The following is a 23057-nucleotide window of genomic DNA, read 5'->3' as shown; positions in this document are numbered from 1 at the left end:
CCCCTCTGGGCCCGCTGCGCGCTCGGGGCGTCCTACGCGCTCTACCGCACGTCGCATCAGCCCGGGCATACAACGCTCTGGCTCTCCGGAGTTTCCCCCCACTGCCGGGCGTTCCCCGTCTCCGGCCAGCTCCGCGGACTCGGCAGTCTCCTCCCTCTCCGGTGACGAAGAATCGGATCCCGACATGCCCAGCACATCGGCCCGTGCGCAAAGACAAGAACGGCGCGCTCGTCTCCGACGATGACGCTGGCGCGGCTCTACTCACCGGTTTCCAATTATCATCACCACACCTGTCCCTCGTTCTGCAATCACCTTCAACCTCTACAAGAACCTGGTCTACACTCCACTCATCGCCAGATCTTACCATAATACTCTTGTGGTAAAGTATAGCCTAGCCTACAATCTCCTTACCCGTATTTTGTAGTGTTTTTTCCCGTTCCCCGTTTGTGATTACTCTCACTCACCCTGCCTCCCCTCCTCATCTCTCCAGTTCCTGCCTGACCCACGTCTGTACGATTACCCCGCTCCTGCCTGACCACCGCCTGTACGACCCCGCTCCTGCCTGACCATCGCCTGTACGACAACCCCGCTCCTGCCTGAACATCGCCTGTACGACAACGCTCCTGCCTGACCATCGCCTGTACGACAACCCCGCTCCTGCCTGAACATCGCCTGTACGACAACCCCGCTCCTGCCTGACCATCGCCTGTACGACAACCCCGCTCCTGCCTGACCATCGCCTGTACGACAACCCCGCTCCTGCCTGACCATCGCCTGTACGACTACCACGCTCCTGCCTGACCATCGGCTGTACGACTACCACATCCCCCTTTTTGATCTTATTAAATCGCCCCTCCGGGCTTTACCGTTCCTTGCCTCCTCCTTTCCTGTTGCGCCTGGGTCCCAAAACCAAACCCTCACAGTAAGATCTGGCCAGTTTGGACCCAGCCAACATGGAGGAGAGACCTGCACCTCCCGGACTACTCCAAGCCCTCCCACGGACCCAAGCTGAGCAACTGCAGCAGGTATCCGCCCAACAGCACGCCCAGGACGAGCGACTGAGGGGCCTCGCTACTCTGGTCTGCACCCTGTCCGACCAGGTCACCGCGGTCAGTGCCCGCCTGGCTCCGTTCCTGAACCCCACCGCTCCACCAAACCGGGAGCCCCATCTCGCCTCCCCGGCCCTCTACGACGGGACGTTCACCCTCTGCCGGGAGTTCCTCATGCAGTGTGAGTACGTGTTTGACCTCCAGCCAAGCATGTACTCCACTGCGTCGGCTCGGATAGCCTACATTGCCAACCTGACCACGGGACGGGCTCGCCGTTGGGTCATGGCGGGTCGCGAGGGCGCAGCTGCCTACATGCAGGACTACACTGCCTTCGTGGCAGAATTCAGGACTGTGTTCGACCACGACGTCCACGGACAGGACGCGGACGCTGCTCTCTCCGCCCTCACCCAGGGTTCCAGCTCAGTAGCGGACTACGCCACGGAGTTCCGCATCCTCGCTGCCCGTTGCTCCTGGAACGAGTCTGCCCTATACAGCGCCTTCCGACGGGGTCTGGGGGACGCCATGAAGGACAGCCTGGCTGGAGGAGACAGACCAGCGACCCTGAACCAACTCGTCTCCCTCTCCATAGCCATAGACGAGCGCCACCGGGAACGCAGGCGCGAGCGGGCGCACCAACACCACAGCGCACCCAGACCGTCTCCGCCTCCCTCTGCCGGTCTCTCTCGGCCTGCCCCGGCCTCCCTCGCCCCCCCAAACACCGCTGGAGAGGAACCCATGCAACTGGGTTGGACCCGACTGACCCCTGCAGAGCGTGAGCACCGGGAACAGAACGGACTATGCATATACTGCGCTAGCCCAGCGCACGCCGTCGACTCCTGTTCCTCTGCACCTCCCAGGGCGGCAAAAAGAGTAGGCTCACTCGCCAGGGGGTACCGAGTAAGCCGGCTCATCCATCCTCTATCCCGGACCCGTGCCGCCAGGTTCACTGTCACCCTCGCCTGGCAGGGGCACACGCTCTCCGTCCCTGTCCTCATCGACTCCGGTGCCGACGAGAACTTCGTGGACGTCAAGTTCGCCCACAAAGCGGCGCTCCCTCTCTCCCCTCTGGAGAGGCCCCTCTCGGCTTTCGCCCTGGATGGCCATCCCATGGGTCCCATCAAGCACCGGACCCTGCCCCTCACTCTCACAGTCTCGGGTAACCACGTGGAGAACGTCCGCCCCTTCGTCATCCACTCTCCCGACGCTCCGTTCATCTTAGGGAGGCCCTGGCTGGAACTCCATACCCCTCATGTCTGCTGGAGCTCGGGGCGCATCCTCAGCTGGAGCACCACCTGCCACGCCCGCTGCCTCCGAGCTGCTCAGACCTCCACTCGGGTTGACCGGCCCCGTCCCGCTCCTCCTGACCTCTCCACGGTCCCTTTGATGTACCACGACCTCGGGGAGGCCTTCAGTAAGGAGCGCGCCCGCACACTTCCCCCTCATCGACCCTACGACTGCGCCATCGAGCTCCACCCTGGCGCCCCTCTCCCAGCCAGTCGTCTCTACAACCTCTCCCTCCCGGAGAAAGCTGCCATGGACACCTACATCTCCGAGTGCTTGGCCGAGGGCCTCATCCGACCATCTCGTTCCCAGGTGGCAGCGGGGTTCTTCTTTGTAAAGAAGAAGGGAGGAGACCTGAGGCCGTGCATCGACTACAGGCTGCTCAACAACATCACGGTGAAGAATAAATACCCACTCCCCCTCATGAGCTCCAATTTTGAACCCCTCACCGGTGCCACCATCTTCACCAAGTTGGACCTCAGAAACGCTTATCACCTGGTGCGTATCCGTGAGGGGGACGAATGGAAGACCGCCTTCAAGACCTCCCGTGGCCACTACGAATACCTCGTCATGCCCTTCGGCCTCACCAACGCCCCCGCCGTCTTCCAGGCCCTGATGAACGACGTGCTCAGGGACATGCTGGACGTATTTGTGGTTCTCTACCTGGACGACATCCTTGTGTTCTCCAGGAGCGCTGAGGAGCACGTCCAACACGTCCGCATGGTAATCCAGCGTCTCCGGGAGAACCGCCTATACATCAAGGCGGAGAAGTGCACCTTTCACTCCGCGTCAGTGGAGTTCCTGGGGCTCATTGTGGAGGGAGGCCTGACGCGACCCGACCCCCGCAAAATCAAGACCGTGGTCGAATGGCCTCAACCCTCTACCCGGAGGCAACTCCAGAGCTTCCTTGGCTTCGCTAACTTTTACCGCCGTTTCATACGGGACTACAGCCGGGTAGCAGCTCCCCTCACCCACCTCACCTCATCCCTGCGTCCGTTCATCTGGACACCGGCTGCCAGCGCCGCCTTCTCTGCGCTCAAGGAGCGCTTCACCACCGCTCCGGTCCTTCTCCATCCTGACCCCTCCAGGCAGTTCGTGGTCGAGGTTGACGCATCGGACACCGGCATCGGTGCTGTTCTGTCCCAGCGGTCAGTGGAGGACCAGAAGTTGCACCCCTGTGCCTTCCTCTCCCGCCGGTTCACCCCGGCTGAGGTGAATTACGACATCGGGAACAGGGAGTTGTTGGCGGTGGTGGGGGCCTTGGAGGAGTGGCGCCATTGGCTTGAGGGCGCGGAACACACCACCCTCGTCTGGTCGGACCACAAGAACCTGACCTTCATCCGGGCGGCCAAGCGCCTCAACTCCCGCCAGGCGCGGTGGTCGCAGTTCCTAGGGAGGTTCGACTTTACCCTCACCTTCCGGCCCGGCTCCCGCAACGCCAAGGCCGACGCGCTGTCCCGCCTCCACGCGCCCGAGGCGCCCCCCGCGGAGCCTGAGACCATCCTGCCGACCTCGCGTGTCGTAGGGGTGATCACTATGAACATTGAGGCGGTGGTGAGGCAGGCCCAACGCGCCCAACCCAGTCCGGCCAACGTTCCTCCTCGCCGGCTCTTCGTGCCGGACTCGGTCCGGTCCCGGGTGCTCCAGTGGGGCCATGCCAGCCGGTTTGCGTGCCATCCCGGGGTTCACCGCACCCTCTCCTTCCTGAGCCGACGGTTCTGGTGGCCCTCCATGAGGTCCGACGTCCGGGAGTTTGTGGTCGCCTGTCCCGTCTGCTCCCGCAGCAAGGCGTCCCACCAGCCCCCGGCTGGCCTCCTGCGTCCTCTCCCGGTCCCCAGCCGTCCCTGGTCCCACATCGCCCTGGACTTCATCACCGGTCTTCCCCCCTCCAGGGGCAACACGGTCATCCTCACCGTGGTGGACCGGTTCTCCAAGGCGGTCCATCTGGTGGCGCTCCCCAAGCTCCCGTCCTCTGCGGAGACAGCTGAGCTCCTCGTCCAGCATGTCTACCGGCTCCACGGTCTCCCCGGAGACATTTTCTCGGACCGTGGGCCTCAATTCACCTCCCAAGTCTGGAGGGCCTTCTGCAAGGAGATAGGCGCCACCATCAGCCTCTCCTCTGGCTACCACCCGCAGACCAACGGCCAGGCCGAACGGGCCAACCAGAGCCTGGAGTCCGCTCTCCGCTGTGTGTCGGCTCTCCACCCCACCTCCTGGAGCAAGGACCTGCCCTGGGTCGAATACTCCCTCAATGCCCTGACCAGCGCTGCCACTGGCAGGTCTCCGTTCGAGTCATCCCTCGGGTACCAGCCCCCGCTGTTCTCTCTCCAGGAGTCGGAGGCCTCCGTCCCCTCCGTCCAGGCCCACCTCAGCCGCTGTCGCCGTGTCTGGAGGGAGGTCCGCAGGGCCCTGCTCCGCTCCAACGAGCGCTCCTGCCGCGGTGCCAACCGCCGCCGCACTCCTGCTCCGGCGTATCGGCCCGGTCAACGTGTCTACCTCTCCACTGCTGATCTTCCGCTCCAGGTCCCCTCCAAGAAGCTGGCTCCGCGCTTCGTTGGGCCCTTCGAGATCGACCGTGTCCTGAACCCGGCTGCGGTACGTCTTAAGCTCCCTGCTTCCATGCGGGTACACCCTGTATTCCATGTGTCCAAGATCAAACCTGTCTCCTCGAGTCCTCTAATGCCTTCTGCCCCAGCTCCTCCGCCTCCCCAGATGGTCGACGGGCATCCCCAGTGGACGGTTCGGCGGCTGCTGAAGGTGCGCCGCCGGGGTCGGGGGTTCCAATACCTGGTGGATTGGGAGGGGTACGGCCCCGAGGAGTGCAGCTGGATCTCCAGGCAGCTCATTATGGACCCGTCTCTCCTCCGGGACTTCTACAGGGCACATCCTGACGCCCCCGGTCGGTCGCCAGGTGGCTCCCCTCGGGGGGGGGGTCCTGTTACGGCTCGCATGCCCTCGCCTCCACAACCGTCTCCCTCTCTCCCCTCTGGGCCCGCTGCGCGCTCGGGGCGTCCTACGCGCTCTACCGCACGTCGCATCAGCCCGGGCATACAACGCTCTGGCTCTCCGGAGTTTCCCCCCACTGCCGGGCGTTCCCCGTCTCCGGCCAGCTCCGCGGACTCGGCAGTCTCCTCCCTCTCCGGTGACGAAGAATCGGATCCCGACATGCCCAGCACATCGGCCCGTGCGCAAAGACAAGAACGGCGCGCTCGTCTCCGACGATGACGCTGGCGCGGCTCTACTCACCGGTTTCCAATTATCATCACCACACCTGTCCCTCGTTCTGCAATCACCTTCAACCTCTACAAGAACCTGGTCTACACTCCACTCATCGCCAGATCTTACCATAATACTCTTGTGGTAAAGTATAGCCTAGCCTACAATCTCCTTACCCGTATTTTGTAGTGTTTTTTCCCGTTCCCCGTTTGTGATTACTCTCACTCACCCTGCCTCCCCTCCTCATCTCTCCAGTTCCTGCCTGACCCACGTCTGTACGATTACCCCGCTCCTGCCTGACCACCGCCTGTACGACCCCGCTCCTGCCTGACCATCGCCTGTACGACAACCCCGCTCCTGCCTGAACATCGCCTGTACGACAACGCTCCTGCCTGACCATCGCCTGTACGACAACCCCGCTCCTGCCTGAACATCGCCTGTACGACAACCCCGCTCCTGCCTGACCATCGCCTGTACGACAACCCCGCTCCTGCCTGACCATCGCCTGTACGACAACCCCGCTCCTGCCTGACCATCGCCTGTACGACTACCACGCTCCTGCCTGACCATCGGCTGTACGACTACCACATCCCCCTTTTTGATCTTATTAAATCGCCCCTCCGGGCTTTACCGTTCCTTGCCTCCTCCTTTCCTGTTGCGCCTGGGTCCCAAAACCAAACCCTCACAGTTGCTCTATAGTTAAGTAGAGCAAGATAAGGGTCAGTCCTTGAGTCAAAAGCTTTCTTAAGCAGCAACTTTACGATTTTCACCCCATTTTCTATGAGACCGTTAGACTGAGGGTATTTGGGGCTTGATGTCACATGTTTGAATGTGTACGCCTTAGCAAAGGCACTAAACTCCTCACAGCTAAACTGTGGACCATTGTCTGTCATTACATAGTCTGGTATGCCATGACGGGCAAATACCGACTTGATGTGTGTGATAACCTGAGATGCTGTTGTGTTTTGTAGGAGCGCCATCTCTGGAAAGTTTGAAAAGTAATCTACAAGGAGCACATAGTGCTTCCCTTCTAGCTCAAACAGATCTATACCCACTTTGCTCCATGGTTTACACACCTCCTGTTCCTCAACCCACATGGGTTCTTTTGTCTGCCTTGTCCTATGTTTTTGACATGTCTTACACGAGCGTACAGTTTGCTCTATGTCTGAGCCCATCCCAGGCCAGTATAATGCTGCTTCGGCCCTTCTTTTAGACTTTTCCATGCCCAGATGTCCCTCATGTATGGTTATTAACATGTTGCGTCGCATCACCTTAGGAACTACTATCCTAGAGCCCCTAAACAGGATGCCATCTACCGCCGATAGCTCATCCCAGTACTGGTGGTAGGGTGCAGGTACTTTGTGTACAGACTCACCCAGGGTGATTGCTTTCACTACCCCTCTAAGTGTGTCGTCCTCAGCTGTGGCTCTCGCTATGACAGTCCACATTTCATTTGAGACTGGGCAGCTCTTCCTTATCATGCACAGTTTCATCTTGCTCATACTGTTGCACTGGGACTGTTGTGTCGTACGCACGTGAGAGCGTATCTGCTACTAACAGTTCTTTACCTGGTCGGTACTCAAGGTCAATGTCATATTTCTGCATTTTTAGAAACAACCTTTGAACCCTAGGTGGTGTGTCTGATAAGCCCTTTTCCGAGATGGTCACGAGCGGCTTGTGATCTGTCTCAGCCCACACCTTTTTACCATATATGAACACATGAAACTTTTCACACCCATATGCCAGAGCCAAAGCTTCCTTCTCAATTTGTGCATAATTGCACTCTGAGGTTGTCAACACCCTTGAAGCGTAGGCGACAGGGCGCCATCTGCTGTTGTACCTCTGCAGCAGCACTGCACCTAAACCTGACTTTGATGCATCTGCTGATATTTTGGTTTGACGTTTCTCATCATAGTATTTCAAGACAGGGGCTTTCACTATTAAGCCTTTTAACTCATCAAACTCTCGCTGATGGTTGCTGTCCCAGTTCCAGTCAGCTGTTTTGACCAGCAGTCCTCTCATAAGACTGGTGTGACTGGCTAGGTTAGGAACGAACTTGCCTACGTAGTTTACCATACCTAAAAATCTCTGGACGCCCTCTCTGTCTGTCGGTGCAGGCATGTTTCTGATTGCAGAAACTTTGCCTTGGTCTATTAGTACACCCTCTTGTGTTAACCGTTCCCCCAGGAAGGTGATCTCTGTTTGCCTGTACTGGCATTTGCTTGCATTTAGCTTTAAACCACTGGACCTGGCTGCGTCTAGGGCCATTTTCAGCCTCTCATTATGTTCCTCCATTGTGCTTCCCCAAATCAGGACATCGTCTATGTATACCTTTGCACCCGGAACCTTCTCAAATATCTGTTGTACTGTTCTATGAAATACCTCAGGTGCCGAAGCCAATCCAAAAGGTAACCTCTTAAAGGAATACCTTCCAAAGGGGGTATTGAATGTGCTGAGTTTGACACTGTCCTGGTCTAAACCTATCTGCCAAAACCCGGAGGAGGCATCTAGTTTAGAAAAGTATTTTGCACCAGCTATATCCCCAAATATGTCCCCTCTTATAGGCAGCTGGTAGTGCTCTCGTTTCAGATCTTTGTTCAACTCTTTGGGATCCATACATAACCTTATTGAGCCATCCTTTTTTTCCACCACAACGAGTGAGTGTACCCACTCTGTAGGCTCCTCCCTCTTCTCTACGATGCCCAGGGACTCTAGCCTGTCTAGCTCAGCTTTAAGACTTTCTCGCAGTGCCAAGGGCACCTTCCTGGCAGCATGTATGACCGGTTTGCATGGCTTTTTAATCTCTATTCTGTGTGTGACACCCAGCTTCCCAATGCCCTGGTATACATCTGCATACTGATCTTCTATGTTGCCCTTGTCACTTGCCGTCACCTCATGTACACGTTTCACTAAACCTAAAGCATTGCATGTTTTGAACCCAATTATGGGCGTCTTTTTACCTTGCACAATGACAAATGGCACATCATATCGCTCACCTTTCCTGGACAGTACCAAAGTGCATGTACCACATGTGGGAATAGCCTCCCCACTATATGCTCTTAGTTTCACTCTGTCTTTAGTGTTCACAATGGCTGGGATCTCCAGCCTGGCCAAATCAATCTCAGACAGTATGTTGGCTTGCACTCCAGTATCCAACTTGAAGCTGATGTCTGTACCATTGACCCTGTACTTGCCAGTCCAATCTTCATCCTTCACTGTTGGACCGGACACCATCCCTATGAAGAGTTCTCCTGTACCGTCACTGTCAACGCTGTCACCATTGTCGTGCTGTTCGATGCAGCAGACCTTCTTCTGTTTGCAGACCCTGGCGAAGTGGTTCCTACCACCACACTTGCGGCATTCTCTCCCGAATGCAGGACACTGCTGTGGTCTGTGTTCTCCACCACAGCGCGAGCACTGCCTTAGCTCCTCCCTCTGGTTTTTTTCTTGTCCTTCGCCGCTTTGCCGCTTTTGTTTGTGCTTTGTAGCCATGTCTATTTCCATAACTGTGTCTTTCAACTGACTACAGTCCATGCTTTTTATTCTATTCTGTGTCACTTCTCTTGCCTGACAAATCTGTACAGCCCTTTCCAGGGTCAGGTCAGTCTCTCCAAGCAACTTCTCTCTCAGTCGCTTATCGCGCACTCCCATCACAATCCTGTCGCGGACCAGTGAGTCAGCAAGCCCGCCAAAATTACATGACTGACTTTTTAGCTTAACGTCCATGATAAATTCCTCAACACTCTCTGACTCGGTCTGTGACCGGCTGTTGAAAATATATCTTTCAAATGTCCCATTCTTTTTCGGAATGCAAAACTCAGCGAATTTATCCATAACCAGCTTGATATCTTTCTGCTGTGCCTCAGTTAGCTGCATACTATTGAATACATCTAACGCATCCGCACCTGCTACAGTCAGGAACAATGCAACCTTCTGTTCAGCGTCCCTGTCAGCACCCGCAATTGCAGTCACATAGAGCTCGAATCTCTGTTTGAACTTTCTCCAGTTCGCCTCGACATTTCCCGTCAGCTTAAGTTCGCCCGGAGGCTTCAGATGATGCTCCATCTTGACAGCGCGGCGTGTCTCCCGCTCGCTCGCCTAGCTAACTTTCACTTCACTTGCTAGCTAGCAACCTGCCGTCTCGTCCTCCGACTTTTTCTTCTCTTTTTTTTTTTCCGTCGTTTTACTCGTCTGCCCGCGAGCCATTCATGAGTCTGAAAACTCCTGGTACCATGTTGTGTTCGGCTGCTAACACTTAATAATGGAACCGGACAACAGTGTGCATACGGCTATACATTTATTCACAGCTCCCATTACAGGCGGCCATCACTCTCGCTGGCTCCCGCATCACTGCCTCGATCAACCTTGACGTCCGTGACGTCATCACGTATGACACAGTGGCGACATTGCACGCATACTTTATTACATGACTCTATTGGTACAAACATTTACCCGCCAGCGTGGCAGATAGCCTCCGAAATTTAGTCGCCAAATGGAAATTTTACCCGCCATTGGCGGGTGTTAATTTTCAGCCCTGAGCACAGTGTTTGACTAATACAAAGGAATATGAGCTGGAGAACAGATTAGCTCTGCGAGTAGCACAGGAGAGGATGATGGGCTTTCTGCTGCCATTCCTGCTTGCTCTGCTAGCCTTCCTCCTTGGAGGACTCTATCTCCTGGGGACCTTCCGTCAGAGGCGTCCCGGGGAACCCCCCTTAGATAAGGGACCCATTCCTTGGCTGGGCCATGTCCTGGAGTTTCACAGGGATACTGCAAAGTTCCTGGAGAGAATGAAAAGGAAACATGGGGATATTTTCACAGTGCTGCTGGGGGGCTTTTATTTCACATTCGTCACAGATCCAAGCTGGCCTACAGGGTGCTGCTGCCGTCGGAGAAGATGGAGGTGGAACGTCTGAAGAGGCTGTTCTGGAACACGCTGTCGGTCCAGAAGATCAGCACCAAAGACAATGTTAGCGGCTGGGTGCGCGATCAGCAGGAGATTAGGGAGGAGCACGGCATGCAGGAGTTCATGCAAGACAGGTACATGTTCCTGTTTCTGTGGGCGTCCCAGGGTAACACGGGGCCGTCAGCCTTCTGGCTGCTCCTCTATCTCATGAAGCACCCCGACGCCATGAGGGCGGTCCGGGCGGAGGTGGAGGACGTGCTGAAGGAGGCCGGGCAGGAAGTGAGGCGTGGTGGGCCGCTCATCGACCTGACCCGGGACATGCTGCAGAAGACGCCCTTCATGGACAGCGCCGTGGAGGAGATCTTGCGTTTGACCGCCGCCCCCGTCCTCACCAGGGCCGTGCTCCAGGACATGAGCCTCAAGATGGCCGACGGACAAGAGTACCAGCTCAGGGGAAGGCGACAGGGTGGCCCTCTTCCCCTACACCACCGTTCAGGTGGACCCAGACATCCACCCCGATCCGCACACGTTCAAATATGACCGTTTCCTCACACCAGACGGGGGCAAGAAAAATGATTTCTACAAGGGCGGGAAGAAGCTGAAGTACTACAACATGCCGTGGGGGGCTGGAATCAGCATGTGCCCTGGTCGTTTCTTCGCCACCAATGAGCTGAAGCAGCTTGTTTTCCTCATGCTCACGTACTTTGACTTTGAGTTAAAGAATCCAGATGAGGAGATCCCGCATATTGACATCAAGCGCTGGGGCTTTGGGTCCATGCAGCCAACTAGAGACATTCAGTTTAGGTACAGGCTCAAGTTTTAGGTTTGAAAGCACACTTAGATGTTAATCTAACCAAACTCATAGTAGTGAGTGAGTATTTAAGGGGTAATTTGTTTGAGCGCACAACATGTCCTGATGAAGACTGACAAGGTCGAAACATGTTGACTTTTTTAAATTATGTAAGCCTGATACATTAAAGTCGCACTGAAGTGAAAAAAGCATTCTGTCCCATTTTGGTTCACATAATTGGTCATAGTGTTCACCTATTCAACGATGTATGCCAAAAAAATTACAAAATTCTACTTTTGTTGTAATCCTATATCAAAGTATATAATTTCTTACTTCCTGCAAAACGGTAGGTCGCGTGCAATGACGACATCAGGTACCTTAGATTTTAGGCCAATAATCTCACAACATCCACCCGTCAATCAACGCTATCCTTCTATCGAATCTGTCTAAAATTCCTCTAAACATATGTCCCACCCTCACAGCTTGTTTGCATCGGAAATACGTAAAACTACGGAAGTTAGATGATCTCAAACGTCTGTTTCTGTGCGACTTTAAAGGTTTTTTAACATTACCACTTCCTTTCCGAATACTTATTCTGAGTGCCTGGATCTACTTTTGTTTTTGGATATTGCCTCCATTCCCAGTGATCCAAGAGCACCAACAACACTAATGGTTTATCTCACTTTTTGAGCACCTTGTTCCTCCCTGTTGTCTAAACTCATAGTAGCGTTCATCATTACAGTAGGTTATGTTGAAATGTTGCCATATTCAATAATAAAGTATTTTAGATCATCATGTTACTGTGAAAACTGTTATACGTAGATTTACTCATATCTTATCATCTTTATTATAACAGTATTAAAAACTGAATTCCATCAGGTGTAAGTGGGGGGCTCTGGGGAAGAAAGGTTGGAACCCCTGCTCTAATCCATATTGTGACACTGTTCGACAGTGTATAGCAGGCCACCATGGAAATGGAGAAAAGTTAAATCTGGTGTTGTGATCTGAGGTTGTTTGTGGTTGTTTCTGGCACACAATACATTTCACACTACATCTACCATGTCATGAAAATGACATTTTTTAAATCATGAACATTAGAGATTTATTGAGCAAGAATGTGCAGTGAATATGAGGAGAGCATGGCTGGCTTCAGATAGCTCTAAGTAAAAAATGATAAATGTTGCAGCTTATTTACACTGTAGCAATCCTGGATGAACATACTAGTAGGCCTACATACTGTGATGGGAATGAGTTGTGGGACTCTGGACTGAGCATGGATTCACTGATTGACTGAATTGAACACAGGTGGGACTGATTGAGATGTAAGCAGACAACAGGCTGGTCAGATGAAGAGATGTAAACAAAATGAAGAAACAGTAACATCTACAAATAAATACATAAATAAGTTAAAAAATCATGTCACAGCATAATGCCTGAGTATGTACATGTATTAGCATTTTTATTCTGCATCCCCCCTGGGCTTGAACTCTTGTTGAGTTACCTGCCATGTGAGAAGCCATAGATGGTTTCATACTGACTTAAGCAATCACAAGGGCTGCATGTAACTGTCACAGGTGCATTGAGGTTTCAGCAGTTTTCACAAAACCAAAGACCAAACAATAAAACCACGGTATACACTCGACAAGTGAAGAAGAAAAGACAGAGCTTCTAAACTTACAGACTTACAAGATGGCACCGGAAACACCAGGGACTATGCACAGCTACAGCAAATGGAACAGACAAAGAACAAGATGGGAGCTACTGTACATGTAGGCTAGAAATACTGTACACATACTAACGAGGCAGATGGAAATCAATCAAACAATCAGTGGCACAGGTCTCTCAATCAGAGCCAATTTAGCCAGTTGTAGTCCTAGGTCCGCTATTGGGGCGGGGTTGCCAACAACAACAAGTACTGTACACATGTAAACATGTTGTCCCCCACCCATTATGCATGTTCCCTTGTGGTATCAAGCCCCCTGCTTCTCATTAGGCGTTTTTATACAGAGACCCCTCAATTTTCCAAGTGTGTATCTCTGCAGGCCCAGAGACTTCCAGGGGGCGGGTCAACTGTCAATCAATTTCTACTTTGGCCAATCAGAGACTGACAATCGTCTTGTCAATCAAAAACTAATTTCGCCTGAAACGGTTGTCAATCACTTTTTAATTTGGCGAATCGCCTTTCTCTTAGGAGAAGGGGCATGGTGGAAATAACGCTAGCTAGTTAGCTAGCTGTCTACATTGACTTTGTTTGCTAGCTTGCTAGTTACGTAGGCCTAATGCATTTTGTTTTGGAGTTAGATTGACTGGATTACATGACTGTGTGTGAGAGAGAGATTATATTTTTTAATGCAAATAATGTAGCTTGAAAGACGTTATCCATCAACCTCCCTGATAAAACTCCCCTTGGTATTCTCTTAGTAGGCCTATGATCAATGTAATGGCTTGTGGGTAGAGGCTAGCAATGGTCTACACTAGCCCAGGGGCAGGGGAGCATCACTAGCCTACTGATCCATAGCCAGGACTGGGATGCCCTCAGTGGAGGTCCCAAGTCAGTCTTCCAGTCATTCAGCCAGCCTGTCAGTAGATGTGCTCTACTTGTATTTATTTGTTCATACACTAGTATTCCAGCACGGGTTATGTTCTTGAATGCTTCTGGTGACTAGCAGTTCTCTTAGCAACCTAATTTAATCCCTATCACTGTTTTCAGATCCACATAGGGGAAACATATGGCTGAGAGAGGAGTGTGGAGGAAAATCAACAGTACCACACACACACACTTGCATAACTGTTGCACACTTGGACATTTAAGAATGGCGTTCCAGGCATGCATGGATTTTTATGTCTTCTTTATCTCGGCAGAGTACTGCAAAATACAAAACGTGGCACACATCATTCACGCAGCAGTCTCGCATTCTCTACGCTGCCTCTGGGAGAACTGAACGTCTGCTCGTGCGCGATACAGAAATATTCCTGAACATACCCAACCTAGAATGTTCACTAAACAATATAATGTTACATCTAGAGCACGGAATTCACAGTATCCGCTTAATAATCAAAGGGATTCTCTACACACACTCACACTGATAACATTCTACACACATTCATCATTGATCCATTACTGGCTTACGTGACATTAACCACTCAGCTAGCTAACATTACATGGCTAATCTGTATTGCTAGGCGGAGCTCCGTACTTTTATGCAACTAGCAAAACTCCGGTGGATTACAACATAACAAACGTCTACATTGCAGATCCTCCATACATTACATATTCATCATACAGTGGCGTTGCATACATTTTGTCACATTATCTCACCTGCAAAATACAAAACGTGGCACACATCATTCACGCAGCAGTCACGCATTCTCTACGCTGCCTCTGGGAGAACTGAACGTCTGCTCGCACTGACGTCCTGACCTGTACCCAAGGCCCACTGCTGCCCTCTACTGTGCCCTTGGGAGCATAACTCGTTCTAGCCATAATGAATCTATTGAAATCACAAGTGATGAATGCACATGAATATCTCAATTGCAAGTGAATAAAACAATACAGTATCCCAGTACATAAACAATGCAAAAACAAAACAAGTTGATGGGGGGTGCCTCAGGATGTCCCTAACTTGACTATAGTCCCACATAACCAACCAAGCAAGTTCTACCTTTCTATACCACAAATATAAGTTTGAGAACCTAGGATACATACAGCCCGCCTAAGGGGGTTCTAATGTACTGACCTCCCGGCACAGGCCTGACCCTGCTGGCAAGCTGCCTTGGTCCTAGCCAAGGAACAAGCGTTTCAGCTTCTGCTCACCTGTATGCAGCTTATACCATGCTGACTGGCCTGGACTAGTCACCACATCCACAGTCTAGCCAAGTTAGAGATACCCTTGTGCATTTTACAAAACAAGTGTCATACAATTAAGGTTATCATTTGTGCAGCATGTGTGCTGTAAGTGTAAAGACAAGATACAGATCATTTTCTCCAGGTTTTATTGAATAGCTTGTAGACCACACTGAAACACTGGGCTGACAGTTCAGTTGTACAAGGCGGACCTGGGAGACCATTCAGGACACCTTGTTTGGGTCGAGGCTCTGCTTAGTCTGCTGGCCCAGTTGAACCATCAAACTGGATGTACTGACGCTGAGAATGGAGACACACACACACGACACAGCTGGCGGACACTTCCTGCACTCAAAGAGGTTAGGGTTAGGGCTAGACTGAATGTAGGTTGGCATAAAATAATACATATTTATTTTTAAATGGATGGAAAGATGCTGCCCATGCCTAGATCTTTAGGTCTATTCAGCATGTCTGTTCTCACCCACTAAGGTCCCATCACCAAACGTGAAGCCTCGGATACAATAATAAAACAGGGGCAGACAATGAAAGATAGAGAGAGACAGACAGACAGATAGATATGTAGACAGATAGGTTAAAAATTAGAACAGTTAGTGTTGTGATCAGACGGTACAACCAAAATGTCACCTCAGTGTAGTGATGCAGACAGAATTATGAACACCTGCTCCTTGCTTAGAAGGAGGTTATCATCTGGCCTCTGAAACATTCAGGACCAGGGCCGTACGCAGGATTTTTGTAATACCGAGGTCATTTAGTTGTGGTGCTTCAATCTGGTGCACTTTGAGAGCAGAATTAAGAGGCTAGATCTATAAAGAACACACATCATATTGGATTAATATCATCTTTAACTGAGACCAGTGGAGGTCATCCAGAGAGGACACAACTAAAGTGAATGTTGATGAGAACACACCATCTATTAGAAACATGAGACTAGCTCCTCCTGTCACCTCTCTCCCAGCCTGGCCTCCTCCACTCTGATGTCCATGCTGGTCTCCTCCTGTCACCTCTCCTCCTGTCTTTTGTCCATGTTGGTCTCCTCCTGTCACCTCTCATCCACTGTGGTGTCCTTTTTCATCTCCTGTCCACAAATTAACAAAACATAAACATAAGCTATAAACACACACCCACCCACCCATCCACCCATCCATCCATCCATCCACATTATTTTTTAATCTTGCCAGGATCTTACTTAATGTAGTGTCTCTTTGGCTAACATCAGGTATCTCACCTCTCATCTCTATGTCCTCTTCTCCTGTCCTCTCTCTTCCACTCTCTTGTACCTCTTGGTTTCCTGTCAACAAATTATATATTTTTAACCGAACATAATCATGCATACAGTGTATATTTATACACACCTACATACCTGTCTATTTGTTTATCTATATACAGACATACAATTTATCCCATCAATGTGCTTTTCCCATCATGTAAAGTAAAGAGTAGGCAGTGTACCACCATCATCACCTCTTTCTTTTTGATCTTGTCCTCAACAGTTTGCTTTCCAAAGCTGAGCTTTGTTTGATGAAATCTTTTCATCTTCTCCCTCTCTTTCCCCCTCTCTCTCTCTGTCAGTGAAGAAAGCAAACACGGTCAACTGTTATGTGAATAACGGCCTCTGCTATAGTTGCAATGGAAAAGAGGGGGCTTCATTTCAACATGAATTTCAACCATTTACACGTCATTGACGATTTATCAGTCACAGACATGCAACGTGCCAGCAGTTGACTTGTGTGATTTACACTGTTCCTGAAGTACTGTCTGACAATAGGCTCTTTGCACAAGCTCTACTACTTCCTGAAATTCTACAAGCATTTTTATTTCCTGTCCTGTACTTTTGGATGGAAGTGATTAATCAGGTGTGCGGCACAATGGTATAGGACAGGAAATAAGGATGCCTGTAGAATTTCAGGAAGTAGTGGAACTTGTGCAAAGCAAAGAGCCTATTGCTTGGCAACACCAAACGCCCAGTGTATGAGAAAATAAATATGATAGATTTCTTTGTAGCACTGCTGTTTGTGCATGTGCGCAGGTACACCGCTTTGCTAATGTTAACGTGGGTCAAGAATAGCCTACAATTAGCTAGCCACGTTGTGACGGCTATAGGTACCTGGATCTGGAGGAGAAAAGAAGGGAGCAGAGTTCAAGGACTATATGCAAACACCTTCCCAGTCCAGTCCGCCTCCCCCTGCTGTTGGCTGTAGCCCTGGTTCTGTACCCGGACTCGGAACTGAATGTTTGATTGATCTTAAAATGACCTCATATTGGTATAATCACTGGTATGTAGACTATGACTGGTTTGTCAAATAAAGGGAATTATTCATTTTGTTTTTTCTTGGGTGGACTCAATCTTATTTGGGTCCCTAAATTGGGCCTCAGTTATCAAAACTTTGATTATAGCTTTAGGAGAGCATAATCAATCTTGCTAGAGATAAAAGCAATGAATTAAAATGGATTTAATAAGGATTTGTGCCTATTATTATTTCTCTCAGACTCAATAGCTGCAGCCCATAGATTACATGTTCTATAGGGTGTGTTAGGGTACTTATTTTCCAAAGTATGGTAAAATGAGCACTTGCGTTTCATTTGCGTTCATGGTCTTCTAACGTTATGACTAGTCAAGATCCTGCAATAGCCTATTCATATCTACCTGGTTAGATTTCTATCTGAAGTTGGCTAGTTAATGTTAGCTGGTGTTATTAGCAAGCTGGCTGGATTTGGACCTGATCCAGGGCTCTTGTTCTTGTGCATTCCATTCATTTCAATATGAGAGGTGTGAACGGCCTATTGGTGGTATTTGGCTCAGCTGCACTGCGTCATGACCTCATTTTCATTGATGAAGCTGGATTCAATCTATCTTAAACCAGGCGTCGGGGGCCCAGATGTTACAGGACAAAGAGCTGTTGTGAATGTCCCTGGGCAGCGTGAGGGAAATATCAACTTGTGTTCCTGGAAGAAGATTCAGTGTTTTGTGGTGTGTGGAAGCAGGTCTGTGAGCTTCAAGAATGTTAAGTTGGGGGAGGGGGAGAGCCCTTTCCACTAGCCCAGAGAGATAAGGAGGAGGAGGTCTTAAGGTGAGGTAATTTTGGCTGAAGTATGAGACTCATTGTTTTCTGACCACACATTTGTACTCTGATATCCCTGCTCTGGAGATCAGACATACCTTGTGAGCTCACAATAAAATAATTTAAACATGCCTTAGTTTACGGAATATAATTACTAGATTGATTATCAACCTGCAAAAACCTAGATATGGCCTTTGAGGGCTGAAATCATTTTCAAGAGGTTTCTACATCTGCAAGGAGTTCTCCATCACCATGCCACCCTAGGTCCATCCAGTACTGCACACATGATCACGTTTTGAGGGGGCGGCAGTGTCCAGGAATTTACATCCAAACACCTTAAACCTTTGTCCTGGTAATTCATCACCTTCCCCCAAGTCCCCTGCAAACCCCAGTTTGTCTCCCCTTTGTAAATGTCAAACACCTCAACTCTCCCCCCTTTGTAATTGTAAACACACTCTGCATAGCTCTTCCTCATCTCTTTGTTTTAAGTCAGAAGGGCCCCACCTTAGTCTTCCTCGTCCTGATTCAGACCTTTGTTTTCTTTGTTTCACATGTCTATACTCTTGGCCACGCCTGCCATTTCACATGACGTGCAATGAGTTAGCCAATCTGTATATAAGCCAGAGCGAAGAGGCTGACTTCACTTCTCTGACAAACCACCTTTGTTTGCGTTGTTCAGGAAGTCCTTGCGCTCGTAATGTTTTCCACAATAAACCAGACTCAACCTTTTGAACGTATCTTGGTAAATCTTTGGACTAGACCAGTCTAAAATACTATCACAGTTTGGCGAACGGGAATGGGAGCACTGCCTGCGTGTTGCCGGGATTCCAGTGGATGAACTGATCGACAGACGTGTCGGGTCCATAGTGGGTTTTGGAAAATCAATTTTCTCTCTTGCGCTAGAGCGCACGCCGAGATTATTTCCTCAGTTCTTACACTGGATTCTTGAGGCTCACAGGTACGTTTAAACGAACCCTCTTGTGGTTCTGAGTTGTATTTGCCTTGATTTGGTTCAGTTGTGTTGGTCTGGATTGTTTGAAAACAGAAAACCCCAGCGTGGGTATTTTAGTACTATAAGTTGTGAAATTATCTAAGGAGGTTGTGAACAGCAATATATATATTTTATATCGTATTGTCGTTTTGACTTCGTCCTTGTTTCGTTACGAGGGTATAAGCTGTTCAAGTGAGAGTTTGGCACAGAACAGGTTCCCTTTTGGCCGGTCGCGGGAGAGTTTAAACCGCAGAGCACGTTGAGAGAGTTTTTGCTCAATGGAGATGTAGCTACAGGGCGGAATTGAGAGTTTTTGCAATCCGCGTTTTCTGGTAGAGATTTTGACCAGAGGGGCTGTACATATTTGGTAGGATCTAGACGGAAGGTTTAGCCTGGACCAAATTGCTAGTGCAGCCGAGCATGCTTGTTTGTAACGAACAAAGCCTTTGTTTCGTCTTATGTCTTATGTGTTCACTGTTGGAGCCTCGGCTCTTGATTGTATGTTTGTTATGCGCGCCATGGATCCAAGTAAAGTATTGTAAGTTTTGTTTTCCACAGGGTTGAAGTTCGCAGATAGTGCGATTCCCACAGGGTTGAAGTTCGCAGATAGTGCGATTCCCACAGGGTTGAAGTTCGCAGATAGTGCGATTCCCACAGGGTTGAAGTTCGCAGTAAGTGCGATTTCCAAATGGGTTGAAGTTCGCAGTGAGTGCGATTAGCAGCTAATCTCCGGAGTGTCTGTTTTTGTCGTGTGTGTCTTTGTTTGTCTAGCGCTATTTTCGCCGGCTCAGTGGCATTTTTGAGCTTCGGCTCTTGCTTTATATCGTAAGTATTTTGTATACTTTTCCAGTAGGCTAGCTGGTTGCCTAGGAGACGCAGGAAAACACTGTCCCGGTGATCCGCCATTGAGCCAGAGGAGTGAGCCAGAAGAGAACAAAGCACTTCCTGACTGGTGAGTACTAAGCGAATTTTAATGTGTCTTTGTTTCTTTCGAAATTGTATTCTTTCCCGCCGTGAGTTAACCATAAGGTTTCCTTTTTTAGGCTGCGTCGTGATTATTAGGGATTTGTTTCTTTAAATTTCCCCGCGCTGCCAAAGACAACTTCCGGGTCATACATGCAACATTTTGGGATCACCACTAGGTGTCCCTGTAACACTAGCTATTAAAATATGCTAGAGGATGTAAAGAATTTCTACTGCTAAACGTGTCTAGCCTGAGGAGATTGTTGCGCTCAAGCATTATTCTGCGAGCGTTTGTTGGCAGATTTTCGTTATGTGCTAAAGCATTTTCGATTTCTTACATCCACATCTGACATTTTAGTGTTAAATTCTAAGATTCGGGCTCAGCTAGAGGGTTAAGGGAAAAGCCTGTTAATTCTCTAGACTGGTCTGTTTTTAAGATTTGGGAGAGTAGCACGAGAGAGTTTTTTTTTAGGTCAGGAAGGAAAGATAAGGAGATTCAGCAAACAGTCTCTCCACCATTTCCCCAGCAGAATAACTCTGATTTAAAATTAGATTCCCCCCTCGACTTGTTGCGCCATTAGCCACGCCCCTTCTCTCTACGGGTTAAGCGCGCCCCTTTCTACGAGGTATTCGTCCGAACAGGGCAGGAAGGAAGAGCCTCCGATTTGGGGTCGAGCGCCACCTGCTGGAGTTCCCTTGAACAACCCATAAGGGAGATTTTAACTAGCCAATATAGACTCATTTTTTTAAGGTAAATAAACAGGATGAAATAGATGTAGAGCGAACTCAAAAGTCTGACAGGGTTTTGAATAGGTGTTTGATTCAGGAGTTTGTTTCAATAGTCAATGAATGGCCATAAGCTGTTCGTTTTATGCATTTCTACTGTATGAATTTCATTCATATAATGATGGTGTTTTTTGAGGAGTTGGCATTAGGCCTTCCCCTCTGCTATTGAACCCAGTCTGTGTTTGAGTTTTATTTTTCAGGTGCTATGGACCCTGGGCGGCAGGTCTTTGAGGAGCCTGTATCATGCCTTCCTGGGGACATTGGAACCTGCTGTTTGTCTGTTTAACTGTTGTTTGTTTTGTCTCTCTTTCTGATATGTAGCTTAAGACATAAGCGTTGTGCATAATAGTGGGGGAATAGATAAGGGTTGCCAGTGTCTTAATCTGAATGCAGCATCTCATAACCCATTTATATATATTTTAAATGGTTATGTTAAATATCTCATGTTTATAGTTTGAGGCACATTCATCGGGCCTGAGTGTTTTTTCTGAGTGGTTTTTTACAGACAACTGTCGTTCCGGGAGTGATGGGTGAATGCCGAACCAGGAGACGGGCACAGACCGGAGGTGGAGATGGAGGTTACTGGCCTGTTTCCCTACAGATGGGCGATCTGGGGTTCGTGAGATGCAACGCCAACGCCATGTCACCAACTCACTGTGAGCGACAGATAAGTATGAAACGGAGAAGAGACCATTTTGTCCGAAGCAGTGCCCAAATACTCTGTCCTCAAATGCAGAAGAGGGAGGGTTTAGATATACAAATTTTAGCTTACAAATGAAGCTTTGATGGAGTTTTTGATTAGTTAATTGTAAATGAAGCCAGTTCATTTTAGTATCATTTTTCTTTGCCCCGTCTCTATTTTTATCCTGACTTCAGGAAATTTTTGCTCTCACCCTTAGGGGGTGTTGTTTTGTTGAGACGAGAATGTGGTTATTTTATTTTATTTTCATAAAATCGCGAGAGAAATGCTAGAGCCAAATCCAATTGCCTTGATCATGACTGGGGACTGGGCGTGTTGAAGTCATTCTAACACTGCCCTTGATGTCACTATAGGCTACTGCAGACTGACTCTAAATGACACTTGAACAGTCACCCTGTTTAAGTTTCCTGACTGAATAACAACATTTTTTTCCCCAAAGCAGGAGCTTGCGCTTAACCATGTTTCTGAGAATCTCCAACAGATTTTGAATAACCGTTCCTGACCAAAGAGGGGAACAGGGGGAACAGGGAGACCAGACCAGAGGACTCTCCTTTTGCTCTTCTGTTTTGTCTCTGTTTGTCTCTCTCATCTGTGGATCCACAGACGGAGCACTTCATCAGCCTGTGCTGGGGGAGCGGGAGCGCCGAGGTGAGCCCTCCAGCAGCACAACCCGGGCCGACCCTACGTGGAGCAGTACAGGGATGGACCGGGTTCAGTTCAAGAGCCTGTACGTGCTGCTGGCGCCCTAGCTGTGTGGTGTCCCACCGCACCTTCACCCTGCTGAACCAGGACAGGGACTCCCTCCTCACCCTCCGAGAGCTCGCTGCAAAAGCTGCGGCTGTCTCTGCTTCCTCCCCTGTGCTTTCTATGCTCTCTGTACCATCCACAGACCCTGACAAGATTCCTCCACTGTCCCCGGCAGACATTTCTGACCTACAAGCATCTGCTCCACCTGCGGAGAAAAAGAAATGAAGGAATAAGTGCACATTTCCACCACCAAACTAACCTGTATCTAGGGCCTAATGACAAACCTGTAATACCTCGTTCATGTTTTCATTATGCTTTCAAACTAGCCCACGGGCCAGATCATGTTTCAAAAAACAGGGGTGGCGGAGGATGTTAACAGATGTCTCCAACAGAGTGAGGACCGCCATTTCCTGAGGCTAAGGAGGGGTTCCTGCATCACATCTCTCCTGGGGATTGGGTCCTGGTCCACGACCACAGACGAAGGAGCTGAAATCGCCGAGGTGGCTCGGGCCGTACCAGTTTCTACTCATCACGCAGACAGCGATCTGAGAGGACTTCGTGGATCCATGCAAGCCATTGCCGACGGGTCCAAGCAGCAGAGGACGGTCCACCAGGGGATCGCCAACACCAGGAGATCAAGGATCCAGCTGAACCAGAGGGCTCAGAGGCCAAAGCTATGAGCTGCCACAACTGTCCTCTCCTCT

The 23057-nt window shown here is 50.0% G+C and overlaps 1 pseudogene across 1 annotated transcript; it reads left to right on the top strand.

Annotated features, from left to right (window-relative positions):
- The first annotated feature begins 10156 nt into the window (after positions 1–10156).
- Positions 10157–11275, top strand: LOC311328716 (7-alpha-hydroxycholest-4-en-3-one 12-alpha-hydroxylase-like; annotated as a pseudogene). Its single transcript has 2 exons — positions 10157–10366; positions 10411–11275. The product of its transcript is annotated as a 7-alpha-hydroxycholest-4-en-3-one 12-alpha-hydroxylase-like (transcript).
- Positions 11276–23057: the final 11782 nt, after the last annotated feature.

Source organism: Borostomias antarcticus (assembly GCF_949987555.1).
Source record: "Borostomias antarcticus genome assembly, contig: scaffold_83, whole genome shotgun sequence".
Lineage (NCBI taxonomy): Eukaryota > Metazoa > Chordata > Actinopteri > Stomiiformes > Stomiidae > Borostomias > Borostomias antarcticus.
Note: the sequence above shows the minus strand (reverse complement) of the source record. Positions and strands in the feature narration are given on the sequence as shown.